This window comes from Grammomys surdaster, unplaced genomic scaffold (genome assembly GCF_004785775.1).
Source record: "Grammomys surdaster isolate TR1022 unplaced genomic scaffold, NIH_TR_1.0 126398, whole genome shotgun sequence".
Taxonomy (NCBI): Eukaryota; Metazoa; Chordata; class Mammalia; order Rodentia; family Muridae; genus Grammomys; species Grammomys surdaster.
The window spans coordinates 244,368-262,543 of NW_021621192.1; the positions used below are offsets into that span (position 1 = coordinate 244,368).

General features: G+C 36.4%; 1 protein-coding gene and 1 pseudogene across 1 annotated transcript in view; one reads left to right on the forward strand and one right to left on the reverse strand.

Moving 5' to 3' along the window:
* Positions 1 to 18,176, forward strand: part of Epha6 (EPH receptor A6) — a 900,945-nt gene that overhangs the window by 227,149 nt on the left and 655,620 nt on the right. The window lies entirely within an intron of this gene.
* LOC114614619 lies at positions 12,968 to 17,368 on the reverse strand (annotated as a pseudogene).

The following is an 18,176-nucleotide window of genomic DNA, read 5'->3' on the forward strand; positions in this document are numbered from 1 at the left end:
TCTTATACAACTATTAATCAGTTTATTGGAGCATAATCATGCTGATCCATTTCATTATTATATAAGCTCATTGGTTTTGCTCCAGTAGAAGACACTACAGCTGCAAAGAAGACATATGTGGCCTGGAGAATCGTCTAACACTTTACAGAAGGAATTTGATAAGAATAACAAAATGTGTTTATATGTATTATAGATCACTTGGTAATATTCAGATATTACATTGAACTCTGAGGTAATAAAATATTTTACCTTGAAGCCTTTATAATCTGGATCTGCCAACATTTACACCAAGCAAGAAAACAAATATCAAGCATGGGACAATAGAAATTATAATGTGGCCATGAGTATAGAGGTTCTGGAGACAGGGGTTATGGTAACACTTGTAGAAAAGAAAATCATAGATTGAACATGATCAGAACTGTATGGCCAGAGGTAGTGGGTGTTAATCTGTGTATGTGCTGGGACAGTGCCAGTAAACGAATGAGCCCGGATTAGCATGACTTAAAAAGATATATATTAGCTTCTTTTTTTGACATGAAGAGAGACCATAGAAGGAAAGGAATTGCTGGAATAATTTATCAGGTGAAGATGCTTGTCATCAAGCCTGAAGGTCTAAGATTGATCTCCAGTAGGAGACAATAGATTCCTTTCAACCTCTGTATTCATCTCTCATCCATCAAAAAGAAACAAACAAAATGAACCAAAAATAATTTTGTGCCTTTTATTATTTCTGTTTGGAAAGTAATGAGAATGATTCTGCCTAGCTATGTGTTTGAAAATCTGACTCAAAATTAAGTATATATTTACACAATGCAAAGTACCTGATTGGTACGTGGGCTATATTCAGCTTAGTTTCCTGCTACAAAATATTTCAGGCAAACTCTTAACAAGCATAAAATCTCAGTGTCAAAGCAACTCAAGGACAGCCTCTCACACAATGAACTGAGTTTTCATTAAAAATTCAAGTGCCCATGTCCTCTCCCAAACCTATTGAGGCTGAGTCTCTGAGGAAGTAGTCTGGGAATATGTATTTTTAACTAGACTTCCGCATGATTCTTATGCACATTAAAGTTTGATAACACAATCTTTATATTGTAGCACTCCTTATTTATGTCCCAGAGGTTCTGCATCTGTATTATGCTATGCGTTTAAAGAATAAATGAATATCCCTTCATCCACAAAGAACAACCTAACATTAAAGACCTTAACTAATTAAAAATCAGGAATAAAAATGGTTTGTTTATGCAGAGATTTTGCCTGGCTCATCAAATTTTCAAAAGGTTTGCCACCTTTTTAGACTTAGATTCATCTGGAAATATACAAGGTCTTGCTGAGTGATATACTAAAGTGAATAACTGAATACAAGAGAGTGATAAGAGATGGTTAAAGAAAAGAATCACATTGAGAAATTCTGGGAGAGGAGGTATAATATATTTCATTCTTATTTTTCCTTAGTGATTCAGACTCTTTTATGGGTTTCTTAATTTAGTATAAAAATACTTTTATTATATTTTAGTTATAAGAAAATGAAAATAATTTATAATACTACATTGTATTGCAGAGAAAATGGCAATCAATTTGACTACTCACTTTCATAAGTTATGATCTATAGTTGTGATGAAAATATTTCTGTACATAGCCAAGAGTATGTATACATGTATATACATTCCTTCATTTCCTTGAACCAAAAAAGTATAATATAAATATAATCTACAGTAGGGAATTGTTACCAAGCTTGGGTTTTTTTTCATTGTTTTCAGTATTTCTATTTAAGTGATCAAGAGAAGTGTTTCAGTGTTCTGTAGTTTCATGTATTTCATATAAAAGACTGAAAAAAATAGATTTTTTTTCTTAATCATTTTGATCCTGCAACTGGACTTTTAAAAATCACTTAAAAATCTACAAATCAATTCCATTGACTTTTGTGTTCAATAAAGGTAGTTTGAACAAAACTTTTTACTAACTTACATCAATAAGATTATTTTTCATATATAAGGAAATTTCTCAAAAGTACTAAAAGCTCAGAATAATGCTAAAGGTAAAATATCTTTGTGAGTTCCCCCACAAACAAAATTTGACTAGGTTTTGTGTTTGTTTGTTTACTAATGGAAGTTTTGGGGTAGCAGTTAGAAGTTGATATTCTCTACATGAACAGTAAGGTCTTTAGATTAAACTCTCAGAACACATAAGGAAGAAGGCATGCCTACTAGAAGTCACACAAAAGGGAAGCAAAGTGGGAGAGCCAGCTTTTCCTAGCTGTGGGAAAAAGGGTGGCAGATATATGTCCCTAAGCATCTGACTTTCACAAACATTGATCCTGATATCTGAGAATCAAGTTTGTCTTTTCAAAGCACCTTACTTTATAATAGTAACCTAGGCAAAACAAAGGCAGCTGTATGAAGCGAAAAGACAGTACGGTAGCTTGCATTCCAATGGTTCATTGGATCCAAGCAATCCTGTCACTTTGGAAAGATAATTATTTTAAGATTTGAGATGTATAATACACATTGCAGTTCTTACAAGGTGTTTGGTTGGTAGTGGGGTTCTATATTAAAGTAAATAGGTTATTTTAGATATATCTTCATCAAGGACATTGCTACATGGACACACACACATACACACATACATATACACGCACACACACACACACAAAACCACTTACCTGGTGCCTCTGAAGAGGCATTTGGAGGATTATAAAACAACTTAGCCATCATAAAAAAAAACCTCCCATACTCAAACACCTTGATTATTGAGAATAATATTCTGGGTTAAGAATGTAGTGCCAGATTCATCTTAAATACACCAAAATAATTTATACGATAACAAAATTGCAATAATTATTCATAGTTGCTCATTCATTGTTCAAGTACCATGAAATAGAGAAATACATTGAGCATATCTGCAGTAAAATAAGAAATAATGTTCATTGAACATTCCTTATGTATGAACCATCAAATGCAGTGCATTCATCTTGTCATATATTCCTTCACTAGACATTACAATCCTACTGCAGACAGAAATCTCACATTTAGTAACAAGCTTGTTACAGACAGTGACATCTGAGTTAAAGCTCCTTAGCATCTTATAATATTTGTTGGCTATAATTTTAGAAAACTTAGGTATTACAAGATAGATATTCAAAAGAGCAAATAATTTCATAAGTATAAGTAATTTTATATATAATTAGCAATGTGCTGCTCTATTAGATTTTTTAAAGCTCTTTCATGAGTCACTTGGAGAAACATAGGCATTTAACGAAACTCTTCTTTCATTCTGACATTCTTCTCATAGCAGTGATCACACTGGGAAAATGAGTAGCATCCTGAATAATTAAAGGTCAATTAACAGTCAGCCCAGGATTATACTTACACAGCTTAATACACTCAAGAATAAGAACCCCAGAACAGAGGAGCTGAAAATGGGTTCAACTGAGTGGATTACAAAGCTCACAATGATGACTGGCAAAATCTTAGTAACTCATATTAGATAATTGGATGAAGAAATTATTAATGATTTTTCTTATAGGAAAATACCAAGTAACGAGGTGATAATAATCTGATATGGTATACCAAAGTCCAGAAAAGTTGGGATGAGCAGGAATTACACATTGGATAGGAAATGGTCAGAGGTTGAAACTATGTAATTTCCTTTTCATCCCCACATTGAAAAATTATGACCAATTATGCATAGTGGAGGAAAATTGATTTTGAGAATTCAGCCAAGTTGATGATGCCATAGCAAATTGTCAGACCCAAGTAAACACTGCACTAAGCTCTCCACCTGCATCCCAGGGTGACCTTCCTTGTACTGTTGTATTGTTGTTGGTTGGATGCTTTGTCCTTATTTGTTTGTCCTTAACCTCAAAGATCTTTTTATCAACTCAAATGACTGCAAAAAAGAAACTGTGTTTCTTGGATGTTTGTAAAACTGGAAAGCATTAAAAAAAACTAGACAATTGTTGTAAAAGTGCAATAAAACTATTGCCATATTCCACAATAGGTAGACTAGGAAAAGAAAGCCAGTATTATGTATAAGCACAAGGTAACTTTAAAAGGTGGGGGGTCTTTCAGAGCTCTGCTTCTAGAAATCACTTAGATGATAATACCCTGGAGAGAACCAAGACTCTAAAAGGAGTGTACAAAGAAATAATGATCAGTCATTCACTCATCCCTCATTTATTTCAAAACCCCCTTTAAAACATTTTATTGCATTGTGTGTTGGGGAGGAGAGCAGTAGGTATGGAGATGATAGAACAATTTTTCAGGAGTCGGTTTTCTCCTTTTACCATATAGGTTGTAGAGTTTGAACTCAGATCTCCAGTCATGACAGTTAAGTGCCTTTATATGCAGCATAATAATTCTTTGAATGCATGCTATATTATGTTCTATGCTGGATGCTGTAAATATAGACATTTTGCTTCATGTTGTATATGTTAAGAAGAAGCTTCTACTAAAGCAAGATGGCTAGATTAACAAAGCATTTCTCTCTGCCTATTTAGACACAGATTCACAACCGGAATGTGACTGAGCCTATACACTCTATATAATGCTATTTTTCCCATGTTATTTTCTGAACAACTCCCCTTTGCTAAGTCAGTGTAAAATATCAACATTAAAAAAGTGATCCTTGAACAATTTATGAACAAAGCATTTCAGGTTTACTATGATGGCCTAAATAGCCCAGAAATGATGGTGCCCATTCTTGCCATGTTAAGGTGGCTTTACATTAGCTTCAGTTAACCACAGAATGCTTCTTCTAAAGCCAATAACAATGATGACCAATGGTATTCCTATATTCTTTATGTAATTATATCAAACGCTTTGTGCCCATTTTCTCAGAATCACTATAATCTCTGCTTTGGAGGAAGTCCCTGCATCCAAGGACTGCCTCCTTGAGCCACCATAATTGGTGGTTCCAAATTTCTATTTCACTACTGTTTCCTCCACAGAAAGTAAATAAAAGGGAAAAGATAGAGACCTGATAGAATCCTCAAGGTTCTAACATGTGCACGCTGCTCTAACATACTCAAAATGTGCATGCTCACAATTTAGATAAAATATTGTTGGCCTTTGAAAAAACGTGCTTCTGTTGGAAAATATATACCCAGTATGAAAATTAATACCTTGAACTGAGACTGTCAGAATTCTTTGATGTAATGGGTCTTTCCAGGGACTGCATTATTCAGAATAGTTTAAAATATGCAAACAATACACCAGGAGATTCATAGTCTATAAAATTATTCTAAAGCCGAACAAAATTTCCATGATCTTTAAAGGGATTCAGCTATTAATTTTTAAATGCTGAACACAGTTGACATTTCAAATTGAATTGTTACTGGAGTAATCACATTGAATCCCTTGGTTAAATGTTCAAAATGGAACCTATGAAATATGCATGCAACCAAATCAAGGCACTGACTCGCTTCACAGTATGCAATTTTGATTTATATAAAACACAGCTTTTTTATTTAAAAATGAAATCATTACTTAATAGCAAGACATCCGTTTTTTCCTTTCAAAGAAAATCAGACTTTGGAATACTCAAGGGACTTGTGCTAACCTTTTTTTATACTGAGTTTGCTGTACTCTTACAGTTTATGAAAAGATGAAGTTTGAGATCGAGACACTTAGTCTGTTATGTTAATACTGGGAAAATGTTAGCATTCCAAGGCAATGTTATATATCACAAGTAACTCCCAAAATTAAATTACCTGACATGTGGAATAAGTATATTTTCTGTTAACTTAAACCATTTATATGGAACGTGATCCAACATTTTATCATTTTGTTTAGATTATAGTTGCTTTCTAGTTGTTTCAGTAAATATAATACTGTGCTTTTAATATTAGTAATTATTTGCTTTTCAAATAAATCTTTATGGGGCTGGAGATTTAACTCAGTTGCTTGAGTGCTTGCTTTACATGTGTGATGACCTATATTTTTATCCCAGTACCATACAAAACATGTGTGCTGATGGAAGCTTTTCTTGTAGTCCCTTCATTTGGGAGGATCAAGAGTTTCATGTAGTCCTCAGCTATATAGTAAGTTCAAGACCAGCACTGGCTACATGAGATCCTATAAATAAATAATTAAATCATAATTAGATATTTTAGCATCTAGATTTCCTTAAAAATCACATATGAATATTAATGGAATGACCAGGTGTCACATGAAGTAATTCATTAGTCATGGAGGTTTAAATCAGGTTCCCTGAAAAGTCATTTAATCAGGTCACTTGTGTCCTCTTAATTATGATGGTTACCTTCAACTTAGAGAGTCTAGAACTCACAGATTTTTACAAATATTTGTTGGAACTGGATATAATGGCTTAGTACTGCAGCTCCAGCACTGAAAATAACTGATTCTGTACAGTAATATCCTTAGTCAAAGTATTTCTTAAATATATAAATAAATGTTTAATGAAATAATAAATTAATACATGTATTAGAATTTAAAGTTAATAATAAAAAGTATCAATGTGTTTACTGCTCCAGTTGGCAATGGATCCTGGGAGAATGAAGCCTAAAATGAAATGGAGTAAAATCTAATCAAATTTCCAACTTTATTCAGAGCATCAAAGAGTTTATATACTCTCAGGATAAAGAAGAATTGAGGGTGGGGAGGCAGGAGTGGGTGGATGGATGGGGGAACACCCTCATAGAAGCAAGGGACAGGGGATGAGATAGAGGGTTTTGGAGGGTGAACTTTAGAAACGGGATAACATTTGAAATGTAAATAAAAAATATCCAATAAAAGAAAAGATATTTAAGTAAAAATCAATGAATCACACGCGCAACATGTTTAATCATAAAAACAAGCCACACCAAATAAAACATGTTTTTCCATATAAACAAATGAAAATAATCAGTTGCGTTAATAAACTGAAGTAAACTGAATCCTATCGCTATACCTAAGATATACAGAAATGCACATTCCCAAAACAATTCTCTGAAAAAAACTGGAAAACTGAGGTCACATCACAAGTCTCTTGTCTTTTTTTTTCCACAAGCACTCAGAATTCACATTCTTGGACCAAGTTTCAAAGCAAAATGTATAATAATTATACATTGTTTGGTTTATCCTATCTAACTTGTTTCCAGGCAAAAGAAAATTTGCCCTCTACAGTAAAGTGGTTGACAAGTTGTCTTTTCAAAGAATTTGAGTCCTATTCTGCTAATAGGATTTCCTTCAAAGAACCTACACCAGAGGAAAATGTAACATATACAAAGCAATCCCGAAATGCATGTTTTTATGAAGATTAGATATAGGAATTACATGATATACAAATATAGTTTCAGATAAAATTAAAGGACTAAAACTCACTGTTTAGTTATATAGCAAGCTGTGTGTCCTGGAATTGGTAGATTTGAGGAAACTTCGAAGAACAGAAGAGTTGACTAAGTGTTTCTCAGCTAGTGCAGTAGAAGGTGTGTTATTTCCAAATGGGTCGGAGCTCTTGAAAAGACTGAGGAGGAGCAGAGGTTTATCTTATCAAAACAGATATCTGCAGCTACTACCTTTTCCTACCTCTACAGCAAACTACCCCATCAGGGCCTTCTCAGCCCAGTAAATATGAAGTCATCTAATTTATAGATACAGAGATTTGGGGGAATAGATTACTTCTAAGAATGTGGCTTTGATTTTAATAAATCTAATTTAAAATCATACCTGAGTTCTAAGCTTTTCTACATACATTTCCAATCAAGTAAAATACAAGACTGGATTTATACAGACTGATTAAAAAGAAATGGATCATGATAAAAACAAATTGATTTAGCAGACCAGATGGAACTTCCAGAGAAAGGTACTAAATGTAACAGCTAGGGGATCCAGAAGGAAGGTTGTCAGTATGCAGAGTTCTCACAATGTGTATACTATAATGATTCTGCATACTGAAGACTTCTCTCATGACAGACCTTCCATTTTTTCTTAAATAATAAATTTCATTCAGATATGTTCAGTAAATCATTCCATAGTTCAAAAGTATGTGCTATCTATTTTATACCACAACCAATGCAAATCTGACTTAAGGAAAAACCTCTAATCACACATTTACATCATGAATCCACAGCACATAATCATTGGTAAGTGCATTTGTACAGATGGTTTCTTGCCTAGTAGCTGTCAAGACCATGTTGCATAAGGCACACTGAGGGACTAAGACACAATTTCTGCTCTACACAGCTTGAGATTCAGGATCAGGGAATGAGAGCTTCTCATCTCATCCATACTAATTTCTAAATAGAGGTACAAAGAGTGTGGCTGATAAAGAAAATGTGCACATTAGGATCCAAAGCTGAAAAGAGAACATTTGTCAAAACATGAAGATCAAGAGAAATGTAAAGGAAACTATTAAAATTGAAGTTTCTAAAACTGCAGTTATGAGAGAGAGAGAGAGAGAGAGAGAGAGAGAGAGAGAGAGAGAGAGAGAGAGAGAGAGAGAGATAGTTAGTTAGTTAGTTAGTTCATGGTGCAAGAGCTAATGGTACTCAGAGATTACACACATGGCTAGCAGAATAAACAAACCAAAGGAAAATTGTGGATAGCATTATAGTGTAGGAGCAGAGAATTAAACATCAGAAAAATAAGATACGGAGAAAATTACTAGTTACACTGATTTTTGATACAACTCTTTCTACAATAAAGAATATGGATGGTAGGATGGAAAAGGAAAATTAATGAATGTTAAAATAAGGAACTCACAGAGATGGCTCCATTGAGAAATATACTTTCTTCAAGCAGGAGGAGCAGGGACATTAATCCCAGAATGCATAAAGCATTTGTACATAGTAGAGTATACCTATAATCCCACAGCCCAAAATTGGAGACAGGATCATCCTGGGGCTCCCTTGGCTGTCAGCCTAGCCTACTTGGTGAACCCCCAGAAACTGAGAGGTTCAAAGTGAACAGTGTATTTTAGAAAAGAAAAGAACAGTTCAAAACAACAACAACAATAAAAAGGAAAAAACAAGGACCTAAGGATCAATACCTGTGGTTGTCCCTGGGTCTCCATGTGTGCATACGTATGCACATGCACGCTCACACACACACAAAGGAACAAACAGGTAAGTGGTAATGCATCAATAAAAACTAGGCATTGAAGCCTTTTCGATTTCTTGTTTAATGATGAAAGAATTGTACTTAAGTATTTTTATGAGCCCATTGCAAGATAAATGGGAAAAAGGGACATTGAAAATCTAATAGGAAAGGAAAAACTTTGAAGATAAAGAGGGAGGCGGAAAGGTAAAATTTTGGTCATAGGAATTTTATCACTCTGAGCAGGAAAAGGAATTCTAATTTCTCATTATGGTATCATCTCAATTAGCGATATCCCCCAATAGTTTTTATCTGACATACAGTGATATTGCATTGAGTAGCTGTAAAATATAATGAGTGTTGCTGGCAAAATAATCCCTTTATGAAATAAATATGTTATGAAAATCAGATTTCTATCTTGTTCATTCTTAGTGTTTGACCATTTAAAGCAGTCAATAATGGGCCATTCATTGTGCTTAGTAACTGGTATAACTTCAACATAAAATTAAATTAAAAGGAAGACCAGAAAAAAGAAACATCCATTAATAATAAGTTCATAACCACCCCTGGTGGTTTCCATCAGCAAGGCCAGCACATGGGACACTAAGACAAAAAGATCAAGAATTTAGGCCAGCTTAGCCTACATAATAAAGCCTTATACAAAACAAAACTACAACCTGCTCTGCATTGTAAATAAAGTTTCTAAGAATTACAGGTCTCTACCTCTCCATCTTCCTGGTTTTCATGCTCCCTTGTCTTGTACCTGGTTCTTTTCTAGCTAATGTTTCATTTTCCTAATCCTTCTGGGCTTTTCTCCTGTCTCCTCCTCACCACACCTGATCCTGCATCCCCTTTTCTCCTGCTTGCCCCTCTTCTACCCAGGTCCTTCCCTCCCTCTGTGTCCTATGATTATTTTGTTCCTCTTTCTAAACAGGATTTAAGTATCCTCACTTGGGCCTTCTTTCTTGTTTAACTTCTTAGCTTCTGAGGGATATATCATGAGTATTCTGTACATTTCTGCTAATTAGGCAAATAGTAAAAAATATACCCATGATACACCCCAGAGGAAATTTATCTTGACTCTTACTTCTTATCCATAAGAGTTTTTGTTTTCTTGAAATAGGAAGTAAGATATTTAGACACAGACACCTATAGGGTCATACAGTTGCAAAACATAACTTCTGTACATAAAGATGTGGACAGACCTTAACAGATGTCAAACAGAATTGACTTTGCAAATGCCTTATTGTAGATATCTTGCTCATAGAACTGTGGAGGAAACAAACCTATCACAAAGGCATATCATTCATTAATTCATTTATTTTAAATCAGAGCAGCCTTATGGGTGGTGGTGCATACCTTTCATCCCAGCACTCTGGAGACAGAGTTCAAAGCCATCCTAATCTACAGAGGAAGTTCCAGGTCAGCCAGGACTACACAAAGAGAAACCGTGTCTGGGAAAAAATTCACATAGAAACTAATTAAGAAGCATGAGATATAAAATCATAATTGATTATACCAATTTAAATATGTTCATTAGGCTATAAGAGCTTTAAATAGTAGTGGATATCTTTACTAGAGACTGATATAATTTGTAAATCATTTATTTTTGAATATTTTTCTATAGACAATGCTGAAAAGAATTCCAAAAATATAGTTCATCCACCAATGGTGGTAGCTTTTTTCCCTCAGAAATGTCAACTGTTATCAAACAATTCTTAATATAACCTTATATTTTCCCATTAGGCACAGTACAAATCATCCCTTAAATTAACTATGAATTTTTGCAGTTTTAGGAGCCCACAGAGAGATGTTTTTTGCTCACAGCATGTGGGCCTTCCACTCCAGACTTCCGATTAACTTCAAAATCAAAAGTTCTGTTCCTCCTTACAACATGGTAGAGCAAATGTCCTCTTCTATTTATTCTTCCTTATCATATTATGATATGAGTAGAAGTAGTTTTCTTTTTCACATGTGATACTTGATCTCACATGCAACTTACATGTATAGTAAGGAAAAAAAACCTAAAGGTGGTTCCTATGTACAGATCATATATGACTTTTTCCTCCTATTTCTTAGCATAAGATAACTTTGCAATCCTAATGACATATATTCTACCAAACTCAGCTCTTCAACCCATGCCTGACTCCTTTTCCATTAGTGTCATACAATTTGAAGATAAAACTTCAAATGACTTTAAAACTTTAAATGACTCCTTAACCTCTTCTAAAATCTGGTTTCTTTTGAGAGTTGGCTATTCCTTTCTTTCATCTAAACACTTTGAGATAAGTGTTGTACAAAGGGGGTTAAATAAAGAATATTCAACTTATTTTCTTAAATAAATTATTTAAGTGGGAGCAAAGTGATAGTACATGCCTTTAATTTGACTGTGAGGCAGGGCAGCTCCTCTGAGTCAGGAGTCAGTTCAGAACCCACCTCTAACAGATTTGTTACCCTAGAGGGGAAAGGAGGTGGGGCTGGCTGGGGTAGCTGCCTTGGGATCAGGCAAAGGCAGATAGCAAGCCTCAGCAATCAGCAACTTCAGACATTTTATTGTTTGTTTGTTTGTTTGTTTTGGTTGCAAAATTTGGTTTTTAAAAAGAAAAAAAGGGGAGGGCTCTATGCTAGGGTGAGTTGGTAAATCCTGATTGATTGAACATGTTAGCTAAATAATGAATTGATTTGTTCTGTCTCAGGAATAAGCTAATAGCCAAACAAGGAACAGTACAATTTTATTTAGCCATAAGAATAATGAAATTCACAGGTAACTTGTTGGAACTAGAAAATATGCTGATTCAGAAATATGAATGCTGTAATTTCTTTCTTTTCTTAGTGTAAATCCTTGGTCTTAACCTTTAGGATTATGCAACTTGTAGAAACCATTCAAACTGGCCAAGTAGATAGGACCATGGAGAAGGATAGAGAAGTTCTAGAGAGGGGATAGCAGGACAGAGATCCTAGGGAGGGAGAAGAAAATGGAGAAAAGGATTTAATTGTGGAGGTTAGACAAAAGATAACACAGATGAAGAGGAAAGAAACATACATTTTAAAAATGGTGTGTGCATGTCCATGTGCCTGTGCCTGTGCCTGTGCCTGTGCCTGTGCCTGTGCCTGTGCCTGTGCCTGTGCCTGTGCCTGTGCCTGTGCCTGTGCCTGTGCCTATGCCTGGGTGTGTATAGGTTTGCACCTTTGCTTGTAATGCCTATGAAGGCCAGGAGAGGGTACTGGATCGCCTTGTTCTGGAGTAACAGGTAATCATGAGTATCCAGATGTTCTGAGAACCATATTAAAGTCCTCTACAAAAGTAGAATGTGCTTTTAATTGCTGAGTCATCTCTCTGATTCATAGTATGTATTTTCAATTTACTTTTAAAGCATTGACAGCAATTCATTCTTCTATCAGTAATATGAGTAATAGAGTGAAATGTCATTATATTTAACACTATTCTACTTTCAAGACCTTCCATTCCCCAAACACACTTCTGCCTCCCTGGGTCATGTTCTTCTTTTTATCTTTTTTCTTTACAAAGCATTAAGTCCAGTTGGTATTGTCCATATTTGCATGGATATGAGACCATCCATTGATGAAAGAGACTACTTCCTTATGTCAAAATCATTGAACAGGAAGAAGAGGAGGAGGATGAGGACGAGGATTGGGTATCCCTGAACCAGTAACTATTAACTACCATCAACTTCTCACTAAAAAGTGAGGTCTAAAGATTCTCTGCCCCACCTATGTAGGAATTTGGGGTGCCTTAATCTTGTGCAGACCTTATTCAGGTAGCCCCGGGTGATATAAGTTTTTATTTCTTTCTTTAAAAAAAAATTCTAAATGCTCTGTGTTTATTTTATTCTCGATACATCCTCTGAGGTAAGACAAACATTTCAGAGATACTGAAGTCCTAGGACATGAAGGAGAGAGGACTCGTGTCTTCAGATTTTCCACCAGTTATGGTCATCTTCATCAATAGAATACCAGTCACCATCAATCACCATGTAGGACTTGATAGACTGCACTTCCTCCAGTTGTTTTCTCACCTGGGCAAAGTACTGCCAATTATCGACAGGTTAGTGGCAGGGCACTGGAATGTACAGCACAGATTCAACATCCCTGATGTACTGAAGTCATTCATTACCAGGTTTAGGCTCTTCAAGTTCGAGTTGAAGAGATGACTGATGACAATTCCTCACAGCAGTTGGAAGTCAACTCACACGCCCCCAACTCAAGTCTCCTCAGGGAGCTGGTACTTTGCTTTAGTCCCTCGCACAGGGCTATGACTCCTTTGTCACCCAGGGCGTTGTTTCCAAGATCCAAGCTTTTTAAGTGCTTGGTTGTTGTGATCATGCAGACCAGGTCCTTGCAGCAGTTCTCCGTGAGCTGGCAGTCAACTAGGTCCAGTTCTTGAAGGTAACAAGTCAGCTCCTTTAAAGCTTCACACAATAGCTTCATTGCACTATTTCCTATGGGACTCATGGTCAGGCTCAGGTGTGTCAGCTTTCTGTAGTTTGAAAATATCAATGCCAGGAAACCATAGGCATCATCTACAATGTTGCAGTGATTCAGTATCAGCTGCTGGAGAGCACATTCTGGATTCGTCATGAACTGATACAGCTGTTGCATTTCTTGAGTCCCCAGGTTGTTGCTTGACAGGCATAGGTAAGTCAAATTCTGGTTGCTGAAAAGGGCTGAGGCTAGAATGTGGCAGCTGACAGGTGTGAGGTCACAGCGGTCCAGTATCAGCTTCTTCAGTGAATACCTTGAGGTACTCAAGGCGTCCCTGAGGGATATCATACTCTTTACTCCCACCTTATTTCTGGCCAGGCTAAGACACTTTAGGCTGGTGGTTGAAAGAAGGTGTGTGGAGATTATCTCATAACCAGTGAGAGTTAACTCACAGGAATCTAACCTCAGAGTTTCCAGGGAGCAGCTTGGATGTTTCAGTGCATCACAGGCTAACTTCATGTCATCATCCTTCATGGCAGTGCTCCCCAGATTGAGGTACTTTAAGTTCTGATTGCTAAGGAGCATCCAGAGATATTGCAGGCCAGACACTATCTCTGCACTCTTAAATGTCAGCTTCTGAATACTGTAGGATGAATTCCCCAGCTTGAGGCACAGTATCTTCATGGCCCATTTGTTCAAAATGCTGTTTCCCAAGTCCAACTCCTTCAAATTCAGATAGGTGCTGAGCACAGAGCAAAAGTTTTCCCACCACTCTATGAGGGGTTTACATAGTGTCTTCTGGAGAGTAACAAGAGGGCACAGCTCAAGAGTATTATCCTCTGAGACAGGTCTCTGATATCCACCCAGATTGCCTTCAAGTTCTGACATTGCTGGAGACAGTAGGAAGATACCATAAAGTCTATCTTCTGGTAAATCAGAAGCCACACTTCTTGGAAGCTGTTGAGAGCTATGTGAACAAACTTTTCATCATGAGATTCAAAGAGATAGTAGAAGGCATCTAGTGTGAACTTCGGGCTGGTGCCATTGACCTGCTGACCTATCAGAGAGACCCAGTGTTGGAGCTTTTGCTTAACAATCAGGTTCACAGGACATCCAAACAGAACCTCCAGAGTCTTTAAGATATCCTTTTTCATGAGACCAAACAAGAAACGCTTCATCCCGAGGAGGTGAATGTTATTGGTTCTCTTCACCTCCATGATGTTCTGTTGTTTTTTAATGAAGGAAAAATACTTATTCCATTCTCCCCAACCCTTCTAAAACATAATATAAGGCAGCAAAGAAATTCTGTAGGCCAAGGTGAAAGAAAATATAACCCTGCTCACTGCTGTGGCTCACCTGGAGACGGATGTTCATGTGAAAGAGGGCCAAGATCTCAGACTCCTTTATGCTATAGTTCTTCAGGTCATCATCTCAGAACATTGACCTCATGGTCCACACTCCTTCATCTGCCATCCTGCACAAACCCACTGGAGTAATTTGCTCTTCCTAACTGAGAGTACTCTGGTAAGGCCCTCTCAAGGTGAGCCGGTGGAACACCAAGGTGGCATACTAACCTGTGTGAGTCTAGCAGGGTAGGATGCATTCCTTTTCCAGCTTCCTCTGCAGCTTCACAGACCATTAAGCACATGGAGGGGGCCTGGCATGGGTTAAATAGCTGGTGATTTTCTATCACAGAATGGAAGACTTGCATTCTCTGGAAGTCATTGGAGATGTTCTTGAGGACCAGCTGAGAAAGCTTTGATACAGACAGTCCTTCAACCAGTAGAGGGAGGACACCACCATTGACTTGATCTTTTCTAAGCCTGTGTTTCTGGTGGTAATGATGAGAAAGAACTGGGCTAGGAGGGCCTTCCTCAGGAAGCTGTACATCAGGATGTATATGGGCTGTTCATCCTTCCAGTCTCTGGAGAGTGTCATATCATCGTCATGAGAACGGAGTCCATATAATCGAACCATCTATGACAAACAAGAGTCTTTCTGATTGTCATTGGAGCCCAGGAATCTGGCCACTCCTTGGTAATCAGCTGTGCCAAACTGCTCTTCTCTGTCAACTTTACTTCTCCAGCAGAAAAGACAATGACATAGGACATGTCTTGGTAGAGTTTACCCTGTGCCCAGCAGAACAATACCTCTGCCAAATCTGAGTTCCCAACTCCTGGTCTTCCATGAAGGATAATGGTGTGAGGCCTGAAGGTTTTCTGGTATGGTTTAAAAGTATCAGACAATGAATTTATCTCTTGGCAGTCATAGTGTAGACCTACACATGTGTTGAATTTAGCTATCACGTAGGCCTTGTAGTCTTGTAGGTTACCTTCTTTACCTGCCTTTGTCACTGCATCTTGTTCCTCAGCTAGTAAGTCTGATGTCTGTTCCTGCTCTGGTCCTTGGTCTTCCAGGATTGTTGTATTGTCTTTTTCTGCAATAGTCATTGAGCTTTCTGATGTCTGTTTCTGGTCTGGTCCTTGAACTTTTGGGATTGTTTTATCTTCTGTTTCTGGAAGAGTCAGTGTTCTTTCTGATGTCTGTTCCTGCTCTGGTCCTTGATCTTTCAGGATTGCTGTACTGTCTTTTTCTAGAGTAGTCATTGTGTTTTCTGATGTCTCTTCTTCCTCTGATCCATGGCTATTCATGGTTGCTTTACTGTCTTTCTGGAGGACTCATTGAGCTTTCTGATGTCAGTTCCTGCTCTGATCCTTCATCTTTCAGAATTGTATTTTCTGGAGAACTCATTGTGTTTGTTGTATTTTGTAATTAATTTAACAATTAGTAATACCCTGTAAGGTTTTTCATGTATACTTTGTTTTGGTTAACCTTTCTCTACGCGGTCCTGCCTCATTTCTTTATTAATCCTTAAGGCTCCAATAGCGCTATCATTACAGATATTCTACTCTGAGTCTAATAAAGTTTGCAAACAAATCTACATAGAGCTATATTTGTATTTCATATGTCATAGTGTTCTGATGTCTGGCTATTGGAAATATCTCATTTGTACATGTACCACTTAATACTTAAACAAAAACAATCATCTCTGCCCTAGATTAGAAAGCACAATAATCACTTCTGGAAATCTAAGAATGTCACATAGTAAGAAAATAGTTGTGGTAACATGATCTTCTTTCTACAGGCATATGAAAAATTGGAACTATTTTATTTTTGCTAGCTTGCTCCTGCATGTAGGACAGCCTAAAATTCAGGTAAAGTGATAGAATTTTATTAGTTAGGAAAGAAAAAAGAGAAAGAAAACTTTTATGAGAAGCTGAAACTACACGCTATATTAAAAGAAAGAGTGTAGTGTGGTTTTGATTGATAGTGTATGTCACATGATCTTCCCTATGTAGTTCTAGACTATTGGAATGTTTGTCTCATTTTTTAAAAAGATATGATCCTCTTGTTGATAGGTATCTTAGAAAATTTGGATATTTAGGTGTTATATCCTCTTTGTTTATTTTCAGTGTTTTATTTTAGCTTGAGATTTGTGAGTCATATTTTTATTTACACAGTAGTTCAGTTTATTAGGGAGTGTCTGTGGTCCACACTTTAAAATAGTATGTTTTGGCTAAAGTTTAGAATTGTAGGGTTCTCTGAGTTTTCTTTTCCTTTTCCTTTTTAACTTTTTTAAATTTATTTACATTTTAAATGACATTCCCTTTCCCCATTTCCCCTCTCTAAAAACCCCCATCCCATCCCCCCTCCTCTGTTTTGCTCTTATACCATTTTAATTACCTTCAAGTAATTAAAATCAGTTCTATGTTGAGGAACTAGCCATACCACCCTGAATGCCCCCAATCTCATCTGATCTCAGAAGCTAAGCAGGGTCAGGCCTGGATAGTACTTGGATGGGAGAGTTTCCTTTCCTTTTCTTTTTTTTTTTTTAAGTAAATGCTAAGTATTTTCCATTTAATATTGTTGCAATGAATAAATGTATAGCTCTCCTGACATCATAAAAGCAGATAATAAATCACACTTCTCCTATGTTACTGTCATTACACTCAGTAAATTCCTTTTTCAAGTGCTTATAATCTACCACATTTTATAAGATAATGTGCATTTCTAGTAGATTACCAGCAGTTAATGAAATAAAGTAACCTTCCTGGAAATAGCTGGAAAATGGATGTCATAATTCTGTGATACTAGGAATAGTGTCTGTGTGCTTCATAGCTACATAGTCACTCTTTAAATGACAGTGAAGTGCAAACTTGCAAGGGAGGAAGTTTATGACAACAGATGAAAGCTATTTCTAACACTGACATTTTCTTTCTTATGAAATTATTTTTTAATTAAAACTCACCTCAGAAATAGCAGTCTTTTTCCCTAATGCTATATAGCATTTCCAAAATACTTATATGGAGAAATTATCATTTTCTACAACTATTTTTTTCAAGGAGAATCTGGAATAGTGGACTGACAGTGTGTATAATGAAATGACATTTAAGAAATTCTAGAGTGAATGATGATAATAAGGACCTGAAATAATACAATAATACACTTAGGTATTTGTTGACATTTTGTAAGTGAAATACAAGAGAAAGAAAGAAAGAAAGAAAGAAAGAAAGAAAGAAAGAAAGAAAGAAAGAAAGGAAGAAAGGAAGGAAGGAAAGGGAGGTAGGGAAGAAGAAGGGGACACAAAGCACAAAGGGAAGGGAGGGGAGGAGAGAGGAGGAGAGGAGAGGGGAAGGG